Raw genomic sequence first — 18,470 nt, 5'->3', positions numbered from 1 at the left:
TTTTATTGATGTTAAAAACTGTATAAAGCTGGCCCTGAGTGAGATGTACATCTATTACCTAAGAGACAAGAAACAGTTGGGGGCCAGCGAGGCAGCATCCATGTGGTGTCTGCCTCTATGGAACGAAATAACAATATAATCAGTTTTTATGACATTTGTATAATGTTTTATCCTGCCATTTTTATTTTTTCTCCTTTTATAACTGGTTTTATTATTTGTATTTTAAAACTTTTGTGAACCTTTTATTATTTTGCATTTTAAATTCTGTATGGTTTCTTATTTATTCAATAAAAATTTTGTTGAAACCTTATCTGTTCTTATCAGTTTAATATCTGATACGTCCCCTATCTGGGGACCATATATTAAATGGATTTTTGAGAACGGGGGCTGATTTCGAAGCTTGCTTCCGTCGCCCTATGCATTGACCCGATATGGCAGTATCTTCGGGTACAGTGCACCACCCCCTTACAGGGTTAAAAAGAAAGATTCCTACTTTCATTGCTACCTGCTTGCTGGCTAGCCAGCTAGCCAGCCCTGTGGGCCTTGCTGCTGCTGCTTCTGCAGCCAAAAAACAAAAGGTGGTGCTGCTGCTGCTTCTGCTGCTTCTGCTTCTGCTTGTGTCTGGCCGCTGTTGGAGCGTCCAGGCACAGGACTTCTGCTGCTGCTGACTAAATGGCCTCCTTAATTGGATCATTTGAGTAGCCAGCACACCTGTGCAGGTAGGGCATGACATGATAGGCAGCTGCCTTGATAGCGGGTGGGTGCTGAATGTTCCTAATTGACAAAATAAGATTAATGCTTATGAAGAAATATAAAATCTCATCCCTTCCCCAATATCGCGCCACACCCCTACCCCTTAATTCCCTGGTTGAACTTGATGGACATATGTCTTTTTTCGACCGTACTAACTATGTAACTATGTAACATAACATGGGGGGGGGGTCTCCTGGCTGTTCACACAGGTGTGTCATTGCTGTACATTGACCATGCATTGCTTCTGTGGTATTGCAAAGGCAAAGACAAATGCTTCCAGCCATCCATTGCACTAATGGATTGGTCATCAGCTGGCTGTCTATGTCCCGCATCAATATAGACCAAAGTACAGAGGGTTAGGCTATGCTATTGTGCACCTACCTGATGCATCAGAAGGTGCGAGGCCCTTGCTAAATTCTGTGCACAGACTTTGAGATCTATGCTTTAGACTGTATCTAAACCTGCTCCAACATGGACTGACATTCTGGCCTACTTTCAGCCGATGCGACTTGTCTGTCGCTGAACAGTCGCTTTTTATGTATTCAGCACCTATGTATAATGTTGTAAAAATGCTCTAGAAGCTAAAGTCGCAGAAATGTCGCACATATTTGGCCTGCAACTTTCTGTGCGACAAATTCAGACAGGAAAAATCAGTATAAATCCTTAGAAAATTATCCCCCAGTGTCTCCATCTGCTGGCGGTATTGAATAAGCATTGCTGCACTGATGGGGTATGCATTAGACGAAAAAAAAGAAGAAAAAGAAGAATAATACGCCCAGAAAAGAGGCGAAAAGGAGAAAAACGTAAAAAAACGTGAAAAAAAAGTAAGAGGAAGAGAAGGGAAAAAAAGGTGGAAATGGGTTTAAAAGTGATTTCGGCGGAGAAATATATATATATATATATATATATATATATATATATATATATACGCGCACACACACACATATATATAAACGTATTCTCCGTTGAGATATTGCAGCCGCTGCTGTGTCCAGGCCCAGGAGCCTTAGCACTGTGCTATGATGTCACTCAATACCACTGACATCACTAGGTGTAAACAACATCTCTCCTTTGCTGTGTATGTGACTATGGAGCTGTTTGGTGATGTCGTCTATTACGGCCTTCATAGAAGCAACAGGAGATTGTTGCATCCATCTAGAACCCTCAGAACTACAGTGCTATGATGTCACTCACTTCCACAGGCCTTGCAGAGTGTAAACAACAACAACCCAGCTTTGTTGTGTATGTAACCATAGGGATTTGTGATGTCACCTAGAACCTTCACAGCAGCGACAGCTTTATGAGGAGCATCAGCACTGCTCTGCCTGAGCAGAACCATCACCGCCATAGGTTGTCAAATAACCCGGATTTAACCCACACAGGTAAGTCCAATGGGGTGCAGGCATGTCCTCTATGCTTACAGCTTCCCGTGGGTGTTGGTTTGATACCGTTTGGGGACAGCCAAGGAGGCATCTGCAGGCAACAAAGGTAGGTGTGTGCTTGTGTGTGTGTTTCCTATGCAGATCCTAAGCCCAGTGTCACATGCAAGTAGGAGGAGTAAGAAGGGTTCCTGGCAAATCCGGGTTATGGATTGCATTTAAAAAGGCCCCGTGGGAGTGCAATGGGCCCCTGTCTTGCTGCTTAGCAATAATGGTATGGGTTTAGGTTCTGCTGTGTGTACTGGTGGTTGACTGCCCCCCAGCCCAGAGTGTGCATGGAAAATTGTCTGGCAGCCTCCCTGACAGCAAGCAGTGATAGTGCCCATGAAGGGGACCTTGTTGGGCCCGCCCCTTTCACGGTTATCGCTTCTCGGCCTTTTGGCTAAGATCAAGTGTAGTATCTGTTCTTATCAGTTTAATATCTGATACGTCCCCTATCTGGGGACCATATATTAAATGGATTTTTGAGAACGGGGGCTGATTTCGAAGCTTGCTTCCGTCGCCCTATGCATTGACCCGATATGGCAGTATCTTCGGGTACAGTGCACCACCCCCTTACAGGGTTAAAAAGAAAGATTCCTACTTTCATTGCTACCTGCTTGCTGGCTAGCCAGCTAGCCAGCCCTGTGGGCCTTGCTGCTGCTGCTTCTGCAGCCAAAAAACAAAAGGTGGTGCTGCTGCTGCTTCTGCTGCTTCTGCTTCTGCTTGTGTCTGGCCGCTGTTGGAGCGTCCAGGCACAGGACTTCTGCTGCTGCTGACTAAATGGCCTCCTTAATTGGATCATTTGAGTAGCCAGCACACCTGTGCAGGTAGGGCATGACATGATAGGCAGCTGCCTTGATAGCGGGTGGGTGCTGAATGTTCCTAATTGACAAAATAAGATTAATGCTTATGAAGAAATATAAAATCTCATCCCTTCCCCAATATCGCGCCACACCCCTACCCCTTAATTCCCTGGTTGAACTTGATGGACATATGTCTTTTTTCGACCGTACTAACTATGTAACTATGTAACATAACATGGGGGGGGGGTCTCCTGGCTGTTCACACAGGTGTGTCATTGCTGTACATTGACCATGCATTGCTTCTGTGGTATTGCAAAGGCAAAGACAAATGCTTCCAGCCATCCATTGCACTAATGGATTGGTCATCAGCTGGCTGTCTATGTCCCGCATCAATATAGACCAAAGTACAGAGGGTTAGGCTATGCTATTGTGCACCTACCTGATGCATCAGAAGGTGCGAGGCCCTTGCTAAATTCTGTGCACAGACTTTGAGATCTATGCTTTAGACTGTATCTAAACCTGCTCCAACATGGACTGACATTCTGGCCTACTTTCAGCCGATGCGACTTGTCTGTCGCTGAACAGTCGCTTTTTATGTATTCAGCACCTATGTATAATGTTGTAAAAATGCTCTAGAAGCTAAAGTCGCAGAAATGTCGCACATATTTGGCCTGCAACTTTCTGTGCGACAAATTCAGACAGGAAAAATCAGTATAAATCCTTAGAAAATTATCCCCCAGTGTCTCCATCTGCTGGCGGTATTGAATAAGCATTGCTGCACTGATGGGGTATGCATTAGACGAAAAAAAAGAAGAAAAAGAAGAATAATACGCCCAGAAAAGAGGCGAAAAGGAGAAAAACGTAAAAAAACGTGAAAAAAAAGTAAGAGGAAGAGAAGGGAAAAAAAGGTGGAAATGGGTTTATAAGTGATTTCGGCGGAGAAATATATATATATATATATATATATATATATATATATATATATACGCGCACACACACACATATATATAAACGTATTCTCCGTTGAGATATTGCAGCCGCTGCTGTGTCCAGGCCCAGGAGCCTTAGCACTGTGCTATGATGTCACTCAATACCACTGACATCACTAGGTGTAAACAACATCTCTCCTTTGCTGTGTATGTGACTATGGAGCTGTTTGGTGATGTCGTCTATTACGGCCTTCATAGAAGCAACAGGAGATTGTTGCATCCATCTAGAACCCTCAGAACTACAGTGCTATGATGTCACTCACTTCCACAGGCCTTGCAGAGTGTAAACAACAACAACCCAGCTTTGTTGTGTATGTAACCATAGGGATTTGTGATGTCACCTAGAACCTTCACAGCAGCGACAGCTTTATGAGGAGCATCAGCACTGCTCTGCCTGAGCAGAACCATCACCGCCATAGGTTGTCAAATAACCCGGATTTAACCCACACAGGTAAGTCCAATGGGGTGCAGGCATGTCCTCTATGCTTACAGCTTCCCGTGGGTGTTGGTTTGATACCGTTTGGGGACAGCCAAGGAGGCATCTGCAGGCAACAAAGGTAGGTGTGTGCTTGTGTGTGTGTTTCCTATGCAGATCCTAAGCCCAGTGTCACATGCAAGTAGGAGGAGTAAGAAGGGTTCCTGGCAAATCCGGGTTATGGATTGCATTTAAAAAGGCCCCGTGGGAGTGCAATGGGCCCCTGTCTTGCTGCTTAGCAATAATGGTATGGGTTTAGGTTCTGCTGTGTGTACTGGTGGTTGACTGCCCCCCAGCCCAGAGTGTGCATGGAAAATTGTCTGGCAGCCTCCCTGACAGCAAGCAGTGATAGTGCCCATGAAGGGGACCTTGTTGGGCCCGCCCCTTTCACGGTTATCGCTTCTCGGCCTTTTGGCTAAGATCAAGTGTAGTATCTGTTCTTATCAGTTTAATATCTGATACGTCCCCTATCTGGGGACCATATATTAAATGGATTTTTGAGAACGGGGGCTGATTTCGAAGCTTGCTTCCGTCGCCCTATGCATTGACCCGATATGGCAGTATCTTCGGGTACAGTGCACCACCCCCTTACAGGGTTAAAAAGAAAGATTCCTACTTTCATTGCTACCTGCTTGCTGGCTAGCCAGCTAGCCAGCCCTGTGGGCCTTGCTGCTGCTGCTTCTGCAGCCAAAAAACAAAAGGTGGTGCTGCTGCTGCTTCTGCTGCTTCTGCTTCTGCTTGTGTCTGGCCGCTGTTGGAGCGTCCAGGCACAGGACTTCTGCTGCTGCTGACTAAATGGCCTCCTTAATTGGATCATTTGAGTAGCCAGCACACCTGTGCAGGTAGGGCATGACATGATAGGCAGCTGCCTTGATAGCGGGTGGGTGCTGAATGTTCCTAATTGACAAAATAAGATTAATGCTTATGAAGAAATATAAAATCTCATCCCTTCCCCAATATCGCGCCACACCCCTACCCCTTAATTCCCTGGTTGAACTTGATGGACATATGTCTTTTTTCGACCGTACTAACTATGTAACTATGTAACATAACATGGGGGGGGGTCTCCTGGCTGTTCACACAGGTGTGTCATTGCTGTACATTGACCATGCATTGCTTCTGTGGTATTGCAAAGGCAAAGACAAATGCTTCCAGCCATCCATTGCACTAATGGATTGGTCATCAGCTGGCTGTCTATGTCCCGCATCAATATAGACCAAAGTACAGAGGGTTAGGCTATGCTATTGTGCACCTACCTGATGCATCAGAAGGTGCGAGGCCCTTGCTAAATTCTGTGCACAGACTTTGAGATCTATGCTTTAGACTGTATCTAAACCTGCTCCAACATGGACTGACATTCTGGCCTACTTTCAGCCGATGCGACTTGTCTGTCGCTGAACAGTCGCTTTTTATGTATTCAGCACCTATGTATAATGTTGTAAAAATGCTCTAGAAGCTAAAGTCGCAGAAATGTCGCACATATTTGGCCTGCAACTTTCTGTGCGACAAATTCAGACAGGAAAAATCAGTATAAATCCTTAGAAAATTATCCCCCAGTGTCTCCATCTGCTGGCGGTATTGAATAAGCATTGCTGCACTGATGGGGTATGCATTAGACGAAAAAAAAGAAGAAAAAGAAGAATAATACGCCCAGAAAAGAGGCGAAAAGGAGAAAAATGTAAAAAAACGTGAAAAAAAAGTAAGAGGAAGAGAAGGGAAAAAAAGGTGGAAATGGGTTTAAAAGTGATTTCGGCGGAGAAATATATATATATATATATATATATATATATATATATATATATACGCGCACACACACACATATATATAAACGTATTCTCCGTTGAGATATTGCAGCCGCTGCTGTGTCCAGGCCCAGGAGCCTTAGCACTGTGCTATGATGTCACTCAATACCACTGACATCACTAGGTGTAAACAACATCTCTCCTTTGCTGTGTATGTGACTATGGAGCTGTTTGGTGATGTCGTCTATTACGGCCTTCATAGAAGCAACAGGAGATTGTTGCATCCATCTAGAACCCTCAGAACTACAGTGCTATGATGTCACTCACTTCCACAGGCCTTGCAGAGTGTAAACAACAACAACCCAGCTTTGTTGTGTATGTAACCATAGGGATTTGTGATGTCACCTAGAACCTTCACAGCAGCGACAGCTTTATGAGGAGCATCAGCACTGCTCTGCCTGAGCAGAACCATCACCGCCATAGGTTGTCAAATAACCCGGATTTAACCCACACAGGTAAGTCCAATGGGGTGCAGGCATGTCCTCTATGCTTACAGCTTCCCGTGGGTGTTGGTTTGATACCGTTTGGGGACAGCCAAGGAGGCATCTGCAGGCAACAAAGGTAGGTGTGTGCTTGTGTGTGTGTTTCCTATGCAGATCCTAAGCCCAGTGTCACATGCAAGTAGGAGGAGTAAGAAGGGTTCCTGGCAAATCCGGGTTATGGATTGCATTTAAAAAGGCCCCGTGGGAGTGCAATGGGCCCCTGTCTTGCTGCTTAGCAATAATGGTATGGGTTTAGGTTCTGCTGTGTGTACTGGTGGTTGACTGCCCCCCAGCCCAGAGTGTGCATGGAAAATTGTCTGGCAGCCTCCCTGACAGCAAGCAGTGATAGTGCCCATGAAGGGGACCTTGTTGGGCCCGCCCCTTTCACGGTTATCGCTTCTCGGCCTTTTGGCTAAGATCAAGTGTAGTATCTGTTCTTATCAGTTTAATATCTGATACGTCCCCTATCTGGGGACCATATATTAAATGGATTTTTGAGAACGGGGGCTGATTTCGAAGCTTGCTTCCGTCGCCCTATGCATTGACCCGATATGGCAGTATCTTCGGGTACAGTGCACCACCCCCTTACAGGGTTAAAAAGAAAGATTCCTACTTTCATTGCTACCTGCTTGCTGGCTAGCCAGCTAGCCAGCCCTGTGGGCCTTGCTGCTGCTGCTTCTGCAGCCAAAAAACAAAAGGTGGTGCTGCTGCTGCTTCTGCTGCTTCTGCTTCTGCTTGTGTCTGGCCGCTGTTGGAGCGTCCAGGCACAGGACTTCTGCTGCTGCTGACTAAATGGCCTCCTTAATTGGATCATTTGAGTAGCCAGCACACCTGTGCAGGTAGGGCATGACATGATAGGCAGCTGCCTTGATAGCGGGTGGGTGCTGAATGTTCCTAATTGACAAAATAAGATTAATGCTTATGAAGAAATATAAAATCTCATCCCTTCCCCAATATCGCGCCACACCCCTACCCCTTAATTCCCTGGTTGAACTTGATGGACATATGTCTTTTTTCGACCGTACTAACTATGTAACTATGTAACATAACATGGGGGGGGGGGTCTCCTGGCTGTTCACACAGGTGTGTCATTGCTGTACATTGACCATGCATTGCTTCTGTGGTATTGCAAAGGCAAAGACAAATGCTTCCAGCCATCCATTGCACTAATGGATTGGTCATCAGCTGGCTGTCTATGTCCCGCATCAATATAGACCAAAGTACAGAGGGTTAGGCTATGCTATTGTGCACCTACCTGATGCATCAGAAGGTGCGAGGCCCTTGCTAAATTCTGTGCACAGACTTTGAGATCTATGCTTTAGACTGTATCTAAACCTGCTCCAACATGGACTGACATTCTGGCCTACTTTCAGCCGATGCGACTTGTCTGTCGCTGAACAGTCGCTTTTTATGTATTCAGCACCTATGTATAATGTTGTAAAAATGCTCTAGAAGCTAAAGTCGCAGAAATGTCGCACATATTTGGCCTGCAACTTTCTGTGCGACAAATTCAGACAGGAAAAATCAGTATAAATCCTTAGAAAATTATCCCCCAGTGTCTCCATCTGCTGGCGGTATTGAATAAGCATTGCTGCACTGATGGGGTATGCATTAGACGAAAAAAAAGAAGAAAAAGAAGAATAATACGCCCAGAAAAGAGGCGAAAAGGAGAAAAACGTAAAAAAACGTGAAAAAAAAGTAAGAGGAAGAGAAGGGAAAAAAAGGTGGAAATGGGTTTAAAAGTGATTTCGGCGGAGAAATATATATATATATATATATATATATATATATATATATACGCGCACACACACACATATATATAAACGTATTCTCCGTTGAGATATTGCAGCCGCTGCTGTGTCCAGGCCCAGGAGCCTTAGCACTGTGCTATGATGTCACTCAATACCACTGACATCACTAGGTGTAAACAACATCTCTCCTTTGCTGTGTATGTGACTATGGAGCTGTTTGGTGATGTCGTCTATTACGGCCTTCATAGAAGCAACAGGAGATTGTTGCATCCATCTAGAACCCTCAGAACTACAGTGCTATGATGTCACTCACTTCCACAGGCCTTGCAGAGTGTAAACAACAACAACCCAGCTTTGTTGTGTATGTAACCATAGGGATTTGTGATGTCACCTAGAACCTTCACAGCAGCGACAGCTTTATGAGGAGCATCAGCACTGCTCTGCCTGAGCAGAACCATCACCGCCATAGGTTGTCAAATAACCCGGATTTAACCCACACAGGTAAGTCCAATGGGGTGCAGGCATGTCCTCTATGCTTACAGCTTCCCGTGGGTGTTGGTTTGATACCGTTTGGGGACAGCCAAGGAGGCATCTGCAGGCAACAAAGGTAGGTGTGTGCTTGTGTGTGTGTTTCCTATGCAGATCCTAAGCCCAGTGTCACATGCAAGTAGGAGGAGTAAGAAGGGTTCCTGGCAAATCCGGGTTATGGATTGCATTTAAAAAGGCCCCGTGGGAGTGCAATGGGCCCCTGTCTTGCTGCTTAGCAATAATGGTATGGGTTTAGGTTCTGCTGTGTGTACTGGTGGTTGACTGCCCCCCAGCCCAGAGTGTGCATGGAAAATTGTCTGGCAGCCTCCCTGACAGCAAGCAGTGATAGTGCCCATGAAGGGGACCTTGTTGGGCCCGCCCCTTTCACGGTTATCGCTTCTCGGCCTTTTGGCTAAGATCAAGTGTAGTATCTGTTCTTATCAGTTTAATATCTGATACGTCCCCTATCTGGGGACCATATATTAAATGGATTTTTGAGAACAGGGGCTGATTTCGAAGCTTGCTTCCGTCGCCCTATGCATTGACCCGATATGGCAGTATCTTCGGGTACAGTGCACCACCCCCTTACAGGGTTAAAAAGAAAGATTCCTACTTTCATTGCTACCTGCTTGCTGGCTAGCCAGCTAGCCAGCCCTGTGGGCCTTGCTGCTGCTGCTTCTGCAGCCAAAAAACAAAAGGTGGTGCTGCTGCTGCTTCTGCTGCTTCTGCTTCTGCTTGTGTCTGGCCGCTGTTGGAGCGTCCAGGCACAGGACTTCTGCTGCTGCTGACTAAATGGCCTCCTTAATTGGATCATTTGAGTAGCCAGCACACCTGTGCAGGTAGGGCATGACATGATAGGCAGCTGCCTTGATAGCGGGTGGGTGCTGAATGTTCCTAATTGACAAAATAAGATTAATGCTTATGAAGAAATATAAAATCTCATCCCTTCCCCAATATCGCGCCACACCCCTACCCCTTAATTCCCTGGTTGAACTTGATGGACATATGTCTTTTTTCGACCGTACTAACTATGTAACTATGTAACATAACATGGGGGGGGGGTCTCCTGGCTGTTCACACAGGTGTGTCATTGCTGTACATTGACCATGCATTGCTTCTGTGGTATTGCAAAGGCAAAGACAAATGCTTCCAGCCATCCATTGCACTAATGGATTGGTCATCAGCTGGCTGTCTATGTCCCGCATCAATATAGACCAAAGTACAGAGGGTTAGGCTATGCTATTGTGCACCTACCTGATGCATCAGAAGGTGCGAGGCCCTTGCTAAATTCTGTGCACAGACTTTGAGATCTATGCTTTAGACTGTATCTAAACCTGCTCCAACATGGACTGACATTCTGGCCTACTTTCAGCCGATGCGACTTGTCTGTCGCTGAACAGTCGCTTTTTATGTATTCAGCACCTATGTATAATGTTGTAAAAATGCTCTAGAAGCTAAAGTCGCAGAAATGTCGCACATATTTGGCCTGCAACTTTCTGTGCGACAAATTCAGACAGGAAAAATCAGTATAAATCCTTAGAAAATTATCCCCCAGTGTCTCCATCTGCTGGCGGTATTGAATAAGCATTGCTGCACTGATGGGGTATGCATTAGACGAAAAAAAAGAAGAAAAAGAAGAATAATACGCCCAGAAAAGAGGCGAAAAGGAGAAAAACGTAAAAAAACGTGAAAAAAAAGTAAGAGGAAGAGAAGGGAAAAAAAGGTGGAAATGGGTTTAAAAGTGATTTCGGCGGAGAAATATATATATATATATATATATATATATATATATATATATACGCGCACACACACACATATATATAAACGTATTCTCCGTTGAGATATTGCAGCCGCTGCTGTGTCCAGGCCCAGGAGCCTTAGCACTGTGCTATGATGTCACTCAATACCACTGACATCACTAGGTGTAAACAACATCTCTCCTTTGCTGTGTATGTGACTATGGAGCTGTTTGGTGATGTCGTCTATTACGGCCTTCATAGAAGCAACAGGAGATTGTTGCATCCATCTAGAACCCTCAGAACTACAGTGCTATGATGTCACTCACTTCCACAGGCCTTGCAGAGTGTAAACAACAACAACCCAGCTTTGTTGTGTATGTAACCATAGGGATTTGTGATGTCACCTAGAACCTTCACAGCAGCGACAGCTTTATGAGGAGCATCAGCACTGCTCTGCCTGAGCAGAACCATCACCGCCATAGGTTGTCAAATAACCCGGATTTAACCCACACAGGTAAGTCCAATGGGGTGCAGGCATGTCCTCTATGCTTACAGCTTCCCGTGGGTGTTGGTTTGATACCGTTTGGGGACAGCCAAGGAGGCATCTGCAGGCAACAAAGGTAGGTGTGTGCTTGTGTGTGTGTTTCCTATGCAGATCCTAAGCCCAGTGTCACATGCAAGTAGGAGGAGTAAGAAGGGTTCCTGGCAAATCCGGGTTATGGATTGCATTTAAAAAGGCCCCGTGGGAGTGCAATGGGCCCCTGTCTTGCTGCTTAGCAATAATGGTATGGGTTTAGGTTCTGCTGTGTGTACTGGTGGTTGACTGCCCCCCAGCCCAGAGTGTGCATGGAAAATTGTCTGGCAGCCTCCCTGACAGCAAGCAGTGATAGTGCCCATGAAGGGGACCTTGTTGGGCCCGCCCCTTTCACGGTTATCGCTTCTCGGCCTTTTGGCTAAGATCAAGTGTAGTATCTGTTCTTATCAGTTTAATATCTGATACGTCCCCTATCTGGGGACCATATATTAAATGGATTTTTGAGAACGGGGGCTGATTTCGAAGCTTGCTTCCGTCGCCCTATGCATTGACCCGATATGGCAGTATCTTCGGGTACAGTGCACCACCCCCTTACAGGGTTAAAAAGAAAGATTCCTACTTTCATTGCTACCTGCTTGCTGGCTAGCCAGCTAGCCAGCCCTGTGGGCCTTGCTGCTGCTGCTTCTGCAGCCAAAAAACAAAAGGTGGTGCTGCTGCTGCTTCTGCTGCTTCTGCTTCTGCTTGTGTCTGGCCGCTGTTGGAGCGTCCAGGCACAGGACTTCTGCTGCTGCTGACTAAATGGCCTCCTTAATTGGATCATTTGAGTAGCCAGCACACCTGTGCAGGTAGGGCATGACATGATAGGCAGCTGCCTTGATAGCGGGTGGGTGCTGAATGTTCCTAATTGACAAAATAAGATTAATGCTTATGAAGAAATATAAAATCTCATCCCTTCCCCAATATCGCGCCACACCCCTACCCCTTAATTCCCTGGTTGAACTTGATGGACATATGTCTTTTTTCGACCGTACTAACTATGTAACTATGTAACATAACATGGGGGGGGGGTCTCCTGGCTGTTCACACAGGTGTGTCATTGCTGTACATTGACCATGCATTGCTTCTGTGGTATTGCAAAGGCAAAGACAAATGCTTCCAGCCATCCATTGCACTAATGGATTGGTCATCAGCTGGCTGTCTATGTCCCGCATCAATATAGACCAAAGTACAGAGGGTTAGGCTATGCTATTGTGCACCTACCTGATGCATCAGAAGGTGCGAGGCCCTTGCTAAATTCTGTGCACAGACTTTGAGATCTATGCTTTAGACTGTATCTAAACCTGCTCCAACATGGACTGACATTCTGGCCTACTTTCAGCCGATGCGACTTGTCTGTCGCTGAACAGTCGCTTTTTATGTATTCAGCACCTATGTATAATGTTGTAAAAATGCTCTAGAAGCTAAAGTCGCAGAAATGTCGCACATATTTGGCCTGCAACTTTCTGTGCGACAAATTCAGACAGGAAAAATCAGTATAAATCCTTAGAAAATTATCCCCCAGTGTCTCCATCTGCTGGCGGTATTGAATAAGCATTGCTGCACTGATGGGGTATGCATTAGACGAAAAAAAAGAAGAAAAAGAAGAATAATACGCCCAGAAAAGAGGCGAAAAGGAGAAAAACGTAAAAAAACGTGAAAAAAAAGTAAGAGGAAGAGAAGGGAAAAAAAGGTGGAAATGGGTTTATAAGTGATTTCGGCGGAGAAATATATATATATATATATATATATATATATATATATATATATATACGCGCACACACACACATATATATAAACGTATTCTCCGTTGAGATATTGCAGCCGCTGCTGTGTCCAGGCCCAGGAGCCTTAGCACTGTGCTATGATGTCACTCAATACCACTGACATCACTAGGTGTAAACAACATCTCTCCTTTGCTGTGTATGTGACTATGGAGCTGTTTGGTGATGTCGTCTATTACGGCCTTCATAGAAGCAACAGGAGATTGTTGCATCCATCTAGAACCCTCAGAACTACAGTGCTATGATGTCACTCACTTCCACAGGCCTTGCAGAGTGTAAACAACAACAACCCAGCTTTGTTGTGTATGTAACCATAGGGATTTGTGATGTCACCTAGAACCTTCACAGCAGCGACAGCTTTATGAGGAGCATCAGCACTGCTCTGCCTGAGCAGAACCATCACCGCCATAGGTTGTCAAATAACCCGGATTTAACCCACACAGGTAAGTCCAATGGGGTGCAGGCATGTCCTCTATGCTTACAGCTTCCCGTGGGTGTTGGTTTGATACCGTTTGGGGACAGCCAAGGAGGCATCTGCAGGCAACAAAGGTAGGTGTGTGCTTGTGTGTGTGTTTCCTATGCAGATCCTAAGCCCAGTGTCACATGCAAGTAGGAGGAGTAAGAAGGGTTCCTGGCAAATCCGGGTTATGGATTGCATTTAAAAAGGCCCCGTGGGAGTGCAATGGGCCCCTGTCTTGCTGCTTAGCAATAATGGTATGGGTTTAGGTTCTGCTGTGTGTACTGGTGGTTGACTGCCCCCCAGCCCAGAGTGTGCATGGAAAATTGTCTGGCAGCCTCCCTGACAGCAAGCAGTGATAGTGCCCATGAAGGGGACCTTGTTGGGCCCGCCCCTTTCACGGTTATCGCTTCTCGGCCTTTTGGCTAAGATCAAGTGTAGTATCTGTTCTTATCAGTTTAATATCTGATACGTCCCCTATCTGGGGACCATATATTAAATGGATTTTTGAGAACGGGGGCTGATTTCGAAGCTTGCTTCCGTCGCCCTATGCATTGACCCGATATGGCAGTATCTTCGGGTACAGTGCACCACCCCCTTACAGGGTTAAAAAGAAAGATTCCTACTTTCATTGCTACCTGCTTGCTGGCTAGCCAGCTAGCCAGCCCTGTGGGCCTTGCTGCTGCTGCTTCTGCAGCCAAAAAACAAAAGGTGGTGCTGCTGCTGCTTCTGCTGCTTCTGCTTCTGCTTGTGTCTGGCCGCTGTTGGAGCGTCCAGGCACAGGACTTCTGCTGCTGCTGACTAAATGGCCTCCTTAATTGGATCATTTGAGTAGCCAGCACACCTGTGCAGGTAGGGCATGACATGATAGGCAGCTGCCTTGATAGCGGGTGGGTGCTGAATGTTCCTAATTGACAAAATAAGATTAATGCTTATGAAGAAATATAAAATCTCATCCCTTCCCCAATATCGCGCCACACCCCTACCCCTTAATTCCCTGGTTGAACTTGATGGACATATGTCTTTTTTCGACCGTACTAACTATGTAACTATGTAACATAACATGGGGGGGGGGTCTCCTGGCTGTTCACACAGGTGTGTCATTGCTGTACATTGACCATGCATTGCTTCTGTGGTATTGCAAAGGCAAAGACAAATGCTTCCAGCCATCCATTGCACTAATGGATTGGTCATCAGCTGGCTGTCTATGTCCCGCATCAATATAGACCAAAGTACAGAGGGTTAGGCTATGCTATTGTGCACCTACCTGATGCATCAGAAGGTGCGAGGCCCTTGCTAAATTCTGTGCACAGACTTTGAGATCTATGCTTTAGACTGTATCTAAACCTGCTCCAACATGGACTGACATTCTGGCCTACTTTCAGCCGATGCGACTTGTCTGTCGCTGAACAGTCGCTTTTTATGTATTCAGCACCTATGTATAATGTTGTAAAAATGCTCTAGAAGCTAAAGTCGCAGAAATGTCGCACATATTTGGCCTGCAACTTTCTGTGCGACAAATTCAGACAGGAAAAATCAGTATAAATCCTTAGAAAATTATCCCCCAGTGTCTCCATCTGCTGGCGGTATTGAATAAGCATTGCTGCACTGATGGGGTATGCATTAGACGAAAAAAAAGAAGAAAAAGAAGAATAATACGCCCAGAAAAGAGGCGAAAAGGAGAAAAATGTAAAAAAACGTGAAAAAAAAGTAAGAGGAAGAGAAGGGAAAAAAAGGTGGAAATGGGTTTAAAAGTGATTTCGGCGGAGAAATATATATATATATATATATATATATATATATATATATATATACGCGCACACACACACATATATATAAACGTATTCTCCGTTGAGATATTGCAGCCGCTGCTGTGTCCAGGCCCAGGAGCCTTAGCACTGTGCTATGATGTCACTCAATACCACTGACATCACTAGGTGTAAACAACATCTCTCCTTTGCTGTGTATGTGACTATGGAGCTGTTTGGTGATGTCGTCTATTACGGCCTTCATAGAAGCAACAGGAGATTGTTGCATCCATCTAGAACCCTCAGAACTACAGTGCTATGATGTCACTCACTTCCACAGGCCTTGCAGAGTGTAAACAACAACAACCCAGCTTTGTTGTGTATGTAACCATAGGGATTTGTGATGTCACCTAGAACCTTCACAGCAGCGACAGCTTTATGAGGAGCATCAGCACTGCTCTGCCTGAGCAGAACCATCACCGCCATAGGTTGTCAAATAACCCGGATTTAACCCACACAGGTAAGTCCAATGGGGTGCAGGCATGTCCTCTATGCTTACAGCTTCCCGTGGGTGTTGGTTTGATACCGTTTGGGGACAGCCAAGGAGGCATCTGCAGGCAACAAAGGTAGGTGTGTGCTTGTGTGTGTGTTTCCTATGCAGATCCTAAGCCCAGTGTCACATGCAAGTAGGAGGAGTAAGAAGGGTTCCTGGCAAATCCGGGTTATGGATTGCATTTAAAAAGGCCCCGTGGGAGTGCAATGGGCCCCTGTCTTGCTGCTTAGCAATAATGGTATGGGTTTAGGTTCTGCTGTGTGTACTGGTGGTTGACTGCCCCCCAGCCCAGAGTGTGCATGGAAAATTGTCTGGCAGCCTCCCTGACAGCAAGCAGTGATAGTGCCCATGAAGGGGACCTTGTTGGGCCCGCCCCTTTCACGGTTATCGCTTCTCGGCCTTTTGGCTAAGATCAAGTGTAGTATCTGTTCTTATCAGTTTAATATCTGATACGTCCCCTATCTGGGGACCATATATTAAATGGATTTTTGAGAACGGGGGCTGATTTCGAAGCTTGCTTCCGTCGCCCTATGCATTGACCCGATATGGCAGTATCTTCGGGTACAGTGCACCACCCCCTTACAGGGTTAAAAAGAAAGATTCCTACTTTCATTGCTACCTGCTTGCTGGCTAGCCAGCTAGCCAGCCCTGTGGGCCTTGCTGCTGCTGCTTCTGCAGCCAAAAAACAAAAGGTGGTGCTGCTGCTGCTTCTGCTGCTTCTGCTTCTGCTTGTGTCTGGCCGCTGTTGGAGCGTCCAGGCACAGGACTTCTGCTGCTGCTGACTAAATGGCCTCCTTAATTGGATCATTTGAGTAGCCAGCACACCTGTGCAGGTAGGGCATGACATGATAGGCAGCTGCCTTGATAGCGGGTGGGTGCTGAATGTTCCTAATTGACAAAATAAGATTAATGCTTATGAAGAAATATAAAATCTCATCCCTTCCCCAATATCGCGCCACACCCCTACCCCTTAATTCCCTGGTTGAACTTGATGGACATATGTCTTTTTTCGACCGTACTAACTATGTAACTATGTAACATAACATGGGGGGGGGGTCTCCTGGCTGTTCACACAGGTGTGTCATTGCTGTACATTGACCATGCATTGCTTCTGTGGTATTGCAAAGGCAAAGACAAATGCTTCCAGCCATCCATTGCACTAATGGATTGGTCATCAGCTGGCTGTCTATGTCCCGCATCAATATAGACCAAAGTACAGAGGGTTAGGCTATGCTATTGTGCACCTACCTGATGCATCAGAAGGTGCGAGGCCCTTGCTAAATTCTGTGCACAGACTTTGAGATCTATGCTTTAGACTGTATCTAAACCTGCTCCAACATGGACTGACATTCTGGCCTACTTTCAGCCGATGCGACTTGTCTGTCGCTGAACAGTCGCTTTTTATGTATTCAGCACCTATGTATAATGTTGTAAAAATGCTCTAAAAGCTAAAGTCGCAGAAATGTCGCACATATTTGGCCTGCAACTTTCTGTGCGACAAATTCAGACAGGAAAAATCAGTATAAATCCTTAGAAAATTATCCCCCAGTGTCTCCATCTGCTGGCGGTATTGAATAAGCATTGCTGCACTGATGGGGTATGCATTAGACGAAAAAAAAGAAGAAAAAGAAGAATAATACGCCCAGAAAAGAGGCGAAAAGGAGAAAAACGTAAAAAAACGTGAAAAAAAAGTAAGAGGAAGAGAAGGGAAAAAAAGGTGGAAATGGGTTTAAAAGTGATTTCGGCGGAGAAATATATATATATATATATATATATATATATATATATATATATATACGCGCACACACACACATATATATAAACGTATTCTCCGTTGAGATATTGCAGCCGCTGCTGTGTCCAGGCCCAGGAGCCTTAGCACTGTGCTATGATGTCACTCAATACCACTGACATCACTAGGTGTAAACAACATCTCTCCTTTGCTGTGTATGTGACTATGGAGCTGTTTGGTGATGTCGTCTATTACGGCCTTCATAGAAGCAACAGGAGATTGTTGCATCCATCTAGAACCCTCAGAACTACAGTGCTATGATGTCACTCACTTCCACAGGCCTTGCAGAGTGTAAACAACAACAACCCAGCTTTGTTGTGTATGTAACCATAGGGATTTGTGATGTCACCTAGAACCTTCACAGCAGCGACAGCTTTATGAGGAGCATCAGCACTGCTCTGCCTGAGCAGAACCATCACCGCCATAGGTTGTCAAATAACCCGGATTTAACCCACACAGGTAAGTCCAATGGGGTGCAGGCATGTCCTCTATGCTTACAGCTTCCCGTGGGTGTTGGTTTGATACCGTTTGGGGACAGCCAAGGAGGCATCTGCAGGCAACAAAGGTAGGTGTGTGCTTGTGTGTGTGTTTCCTATGCAGATCCTAAGCCCAGTGTCACATGCAAGTAGGAGGAGTAAGAAGGGTTCCTGGCAAATCCGGGTTATGGATTGCATTTAAAAAGGCCCCGTAGGAGTGCAATGGGCCCCTGTCTTGCTGCTTAGCAATAATGGTATGGGTTTAGGTTCTGCTGTGTGTACTGGTGGTTGACTGCCCCCCAGCCCAGAGTGTGCATGGAAAATTGTCTGGCAGCCTCCCTGACAG

The 18,470-nt window shown here is 45.7% G+C and overlaps 8 non-coding genes across 8 annotated transcripts; all 8 read left to right on the top strand.

Moving 5' to 3' along the window:
• Positions 1-278: 278 nt before the first annotated feature.
• Positions 279-463, top strand: LOC130335863 (U2 spliceosomal RNA). The gene has a single exon (XR_008877402.1). It is a non-coding gene; the product is annotated as a U2 spliceosomal RNA (small nuclear RNA).
• Positions 464-2,554: 2,091 nt separating this feature from the next.
• Positions 2,555-2,745, top strand: LOC130335905 (U2 spliceosomal RNA). The gene has a single exon (XR_008877431.1). It is a non-coding gene; the product is annotated as a U2 spliceosomal RNA (small nuclear RNA).
• A 2,091-nt stretch (positions 2,746-4,836) lies between these two features.
• Positions 4,837-5,027, top strand: LOC130335903 (U2 spliceosomal RNA). The gene has a single exon (XR_008877430.1). It is a non-coding gene; the product is annotated as a U2 spliceosomal RNA (small nuclear RNA).
• A 2,090-nt stretch (positions 5,028-7,117) lies between these two features.
• LOC130335902 (U2 spliceosomal RNA) lies at positions 7,118-7,308 on the top strand. Its single transcript, XR_008877429.1, has one exon. It is a non-coding gene; the product is annotated as a U2 spliceosomal RNA (small nuclear RNA).
• Positions 7,309-9,396: 2,088 nt separating this feature from the next.
• Positions 9,397-9,587, top strand: LOC130335818 (U2 spliceosomal RNA). The gene has a single exon (XR_008877361.1). It is a non-coding gene; the product is annotated as a U2 spliceosomal RNA (small nuclear RNA).
• A 2,089-nt stretch (positions 9,588-11,676) lies between these two features.
• Positions 11,677-11,867, top strand: LOC130335901 (U2 spliceosomal RNA). The gene has a single exon (XR_008877428.1). It is a non-coding gene; the product is annotated as a U2 spliceosomal RNA (small nuclear RNA).
• Positions 11,868-13,960: 2,093 nt separating this feature from the next.
• LOC130335900 (U2 spliceosomal RNA) lies at positions 13,961-14,151 on the top strand. Its single transcript, XR_008877427.1, has one exon. It is a non-coding gene; the product is annotated as a U2 spliceosomal RNA (small nuclear RNA).
• A 2,091-nt stretch (positions 14,152-16,242) lies between these two features.
• LOC130335898 (U2 spliceosomal RNA) lies at positions 16,243-16,433 on the top strand. Its single transcript, XR_008877425.1, has one exon. It is a non-coding gene; the product is annotated as a U2 spliceosomal RNA (small nuclear RNA).
• Positions 16,434-18,470: the final 2,037 nt, after the last annotated feature.

The sequence above is a fragment of the Hyla sarda genome, unplaced genomic scaffold (assembly GCF_029499605.1).
Source record: "Hyla sarda isolate aHylSar1 unplaced genomic scaffold, aHylSar1.hap1 scaffold_460, whole genome shotgun sequence".
NCBI lineage: Eukaryota > Metazoa > Chordata > Amphibia > Anura > Hylidae > Hyla > Hyla sarda.
This window is presented reverse-complemented; position numbering and strand designations above follow the sequence as displayed.